We start from the raw sequence: 4743 nt of genomic DNA, 5'->3' as shown, positions 1-4743 counted from the left end.
TGAAAAAAATTAATTAATACACAACTAAGCTACGAAGAATCGTCGTCGCCACCGTCATCATCGGCATTACCGTCTTCACCAGGAACAAGAGGAAGCTGACTCGGAGCGGACCCTAACTCGGAGCGGACCCTTCATAAACAAAACATACACCAGACAAAGTGAGCATAAAAAGGCTAAAATAATTTTGATGCAACCAAAATATAATCTTTTGACATGTGAAAGGAAGTAGCTTTAGAGAGATATCTGTACTGAAAATTGTGTTCTTTCATCACCATCAGTCCATGCATATGAGTTGATGTTTATCTGGCCACGGCTTGTGGCCTCAAAGATGCCATGTAGTGAAGGGAAAGGATAGTAATGGCCATTGCTCCGGCAGGCCATTACTTGATCTATTTAACTACAGTGATAGGAAATTACATGACATTTTTTTTGCAAAAAAAAAGATGTCATGTAATTCCGATCACTGTAGTTAAATAGAAAAGGTGGTAATCATTCTTCAATATTTTTGACATAGTTGAAGTGAGGTGAAGGTAAACCTGCCAAAGACCAAAATTGCAAAGACTTTTTAAGGAAAACCATCAAATTTATATACAGCAATGCCGACCATCAAATTATATACAGCAATTATATAAGTCTTTCTGAAAGATGAAACCATGGACACTATGACAACCTTGTATCACCAACCTATGTTCCTCATGAATGCTTCTTACCATTTCTTTTGTAATTTCCAATACATTCAAATTAAACTAAGAATAGTTTTGTGTCAACAAACAGTACCGATGGATGAAAGTAAATTTAAGAAGAAAATGCAGTATTGATCATCCTTAATAGCAAAATCCTAGATAGTGCATTACTATCTTAACATCTTCACGCTAACTATATGCATTGTTTTTTAAAATCTCAACAATTTAATTCATAAACTAAAACAAGAATCATCATGACAACACAAAATTCTAGAAACTCTCCATATCTAACCATTCACTCTTCATATTACTAAAGATATCTTCATTATTATCAACTTTTTGTTGAATAATAGATCCAAGGTATCTAAAATTCTTTCTAACAATATATTCATGTCCTTCCTTTTCTTATGCACTGCTAACAGTGTAAATGGAGAATACAAATTTGAACCACAAAGATATGAGAAAGAAATAATAGCAGAAATTCCACGTGTACAAAATGCATGAGCAATGTGATCAATAAACGACAACAGACCTGGATCTTGACTATCCGTTGCCTAGTAATTAAGAACTCTTTTCTCCCTTTCCATCCTCTGAACTTGTTTTGTATACGAATGGCAGCATCATGCGGAGGCATATCATACAGTCCTGAGTTCTGTGACTTGATTGTTAGGAGGGAAATTGCATGTTCCTCTGATATTTAAGTGTTGTCATCTCCACAGCAAATTTCTTCCTGTGAAATGAATGCATTCTAAAAACTTGATAGATGCGAGCTTAAGCCTGAGAAGCATTGCGAACAGCATTCAGTGAGTCCTTCAATGACAGTTCAGCTGGCCAACGCAGTTTAAACTGAGAAAAATGATCTCGTTCCCTTTTCCAATCCTATTCCCTTTCCTGACAACAAAATGGAAGCATTTTAAGGAGTCTAGACTAGCCACTAAAAGAACCCATTTTTGTGACAAAAACCAGTCGGCTGGCCACCACCCCACAACAACAAAAACTACCCGACCGACCACCACCCCGCAACAACACAAACCAACAGGAAGAAAAGGATTTTACCCTTGAGGACCGTCGCTTAACGCTTCGCCATCGCCCGTCGCAGTCGCCGGATAGATCGGAGAGGAAGAAATCGCGCCGCAGAAGCCTCAGAGAGGAAGAAATCACGCCGCAGAAGAGAGAAATCGCAGAGGAAGAAGAAAGGGGATCGAGCGGCGCGTGATAAAATTAGGTCATTTGGCGACGAAATCCAAATTCGTCACTATTTGGCGATGAATCAAGGATTCGTCACCAAATTGGCGACGAATTATGTATTCATCGCTAATTTGGCGACGAAAACACTCTTTCGTCACCAAATAGCAACGAATCTGGATTCGTCGCCAAATGACCTATTGTTACGCCCCGGGAGACGGCTTTCCGAGAAATTTCGGCAGCATCTCCCCTGTAACAATTGACTTTCCCTGAATACATACACATATATAAGGCCCACACGGCCAATCCATAACAGGCTATGGATTTATACAAGTAAAATAAAATAAATGTGACCCACACGGTCACTCAACACATCCTACTATAGTATCACAACCACGCATGTATATCAAATCCGTCAGAATCCGATAAACAACTCGATTATGGAAACAAATGTCGACTCAGCGGAAAACAGATACCAAAAGGGAAAACATGACAAGAAGTCTAATAAGTCTGAATACACGAATGCAGTAAAGTAAATAAACCAAAACACCAAGGTTCGGGACTAGCAGTGCAGCTCTCCAGACGGCATCAACCTGAAAACGGATACAGGTAAACGGGGTGAGTTCCAAAAGAAACTCAGCGGGTATCTAGCAGATATGTGTATAAAATTGCTATCAACAGTAATAACATGCTGTACAGTCTACTGGAAGGTAAATAAGGTAGAAAACTGAATAACAGTAGATCTGTACATACCAGAGTCTGATAAACAATAGTAAGGTGAAAGTAGTCCCCAAACCAATACATAGGTCTCCTGTATATGCATGTCATCCAAGTGCATCAAACAAGTGCAACAATCACAAACAAATGCAATAGTGCAGTATGCACATGGTGCAATGCATGTCCTGGTCACCCCTGACGCCAGTCAGATCAGTCACCCCTCTAGTGGTGAGGTCGCGTGGGAGCCAAAACCCGTCAGAGTACTCATCCACAGTGGTGAAGTCGTCGTGGGTAGGGCTGTGACCTCTGTGCACTCTGCCGTCACTGCTCCTGCGTGACCGAGTGGACAGGATGTCCTCGAGGTGTACACCTATCCTGGTACCCAAATCATAAGTGGGCGAGCAAGCTCTCATCTCCTGGTCACAATGACAGAGGAGGGATCCCTGTATGCTACCACGCTACGAAACCACTATCCTGGGTGGCCTAGCGGAGCTCCTGTCAGGGCAAGTATGCACCAACCTAAAGGTTTCCACTAACCCATGAGTGGAGTGTGTGTGTAAATCATATACGAGTGACGGGCTCGAACTGTGCTACAACTATAATAGGAGCGACTCGACTAAAATAGGAGCAGGAGCAGATGATCACAAGACATGCAATTACACACACCCTTTGGTTGGTAGCCCGCATGTAACTGACGCCGGACTCAACAACAATGGAATCCCGCACGTCAGTTATGCAATATATGCAAGCATGATGTATGACACTAGTCCATGCAGCATATATCCAAATGCATATCCATCAGTATGATCCATGCACCACCTATCCATCTACCAGTCCATGTCATATGCCCCCATAATCAGGAATATATCAGGTCTCATGTCTAGTATAAACACCGATACAGAGTAAGATAAACCAGACTAAAGCATATGAACAGGTATCAGGTGGTGTCAAAAATCCATAAGTATCAGATAGCTAAACATGGCAAAGGTATCAGATGATAGCAAGATAAATGACTACTGATATCCACAATATGAGTAAGTATCCAATACTATCAAATAGCACTAATAACTGGTATAGAAAGCAGATCATGGTATCAAGTGGGATAGATACGAACAGGATCATGAATTACTGATAGCATGTAATACACATATCAATAAAGACATATCTATAAAAGATAAGTCAAGGTACCCGCCTGCCAAGATAGGTTGCGTGTAATCGTAGGGAAATCCCAAATAACCGCAACCGAACAATAATCGGATCAAAGTCCTGCAGTTAAAATCACTGCCCATAAATACCAGAATATACATGTGTAAATAAAAGGAAACCCTAACTAAAACTAGGGTTAACTTAACCACATCCCACGAAGATCAACCCCTTGCTCATACCAAATCCAGCAACAATCCGATCAAAATTAATCCAACAGACCCTAACAATCAACCAAAGGAAAAAATACCAAGAACTTCCAATCAACAACCCAATCTCAATCCCAACATCTAGATTCCATTTCTTACCTTCGCGTGACCACTGCTAGAGCCAAGACACCTTCGCTGCACCCTCCCTCGGCTTTGCAAGAAGGAGTTCCTTGATGGCAGCCACGCACGAAGGGTGGTCGGAGTAGGTCGCTGGATCGTCTTTGGATCCGATCGTCAACTATGGAGCAAGTGGATAAACACGGCAGCGACCAGCTGGAAATCAACGCTCACGCTCGGCGACAACCAGATGAATCGGCAGAAGAAAACTCGGCGGCCGCAGTGGGAAACAAGCGGAGCCAGATCTAAGGTATACAAATCCGAAAACCCTAAATCTAAGATCAAACCACACCCAAATCGGAAGATCAAGTTTCGATTCTTACCGAGTTCTCCTCTTCCGATTTGCTGCCTGCTCCCTCTCGCGCTCGCCCCAAATCGCCGCCGTCCGAGGTCCCTCCGGCGAGAACCAAGGTCCAATCCCTCCCACAGTTGATCGCCGGTCCCTCCTTCGGTTTCCAGCGCCGGCGTCGGCCAGCGCCCGCTCCATTCGGTGGCGAGAGAAGAACCGGAGGACGCGATCGCGATCGGGAGAGGCGGAAGACGCGAGGCTACTGTAGCTTCTTATTGGTTTTTAACGGGTTGTAGTTGACGAATCCGATACCCGTTACCCCTTTAGCCTAACTCAACTG

At 42.8% G+C, this 4743-nt stretch overlaps 1 long non-coding RNA gene across 1 annotated transcript; it reads right to left on the bottom strand.

Moving 5' to 3' along the window:
* Nucleotides 1-2208: 2208 nt before the first annotated feature.
* On the bottom strand, nucleotides 2209-3838 carry LOC141816657 (uncharacterized). The gene is made up of 2 exons (XR_012600722.1): nucleotides 3778-3838; nucleotides 2209-2461 (listed from the first exon to the last, which is right to left on the bottom strand). It is a non-coding gene; the product is annotated as an uncharacterized LOC141816657 (long non-coding RNA).
* Nucleotides 3839-4743: the final 905 nt, after the last annotated feature.

This window comes from Curcuma longa, unplaced genomic scaffold, assembly GCF_044706935.1.
Source record: "Curcuma longa cultivar G26 ecotype Majalengka, Jawa Barat unplaced genomic scaffold, ITB_CL_G26_1.1 contig_17642, whole genome shotgun sequence".
Taxonomy (NCBI): domain Eukaryota; kingdom Viridiplantae; phylum Streptophyta; class Magnoliopsida; order Zingiberales; family Zingiberaceae; genus Curcuma; species Curcuma longa.
Note: the sequence above shows the minus strand (reverse complement) of the source record. Positions and strands in the feature narration are given on the sequence as shown.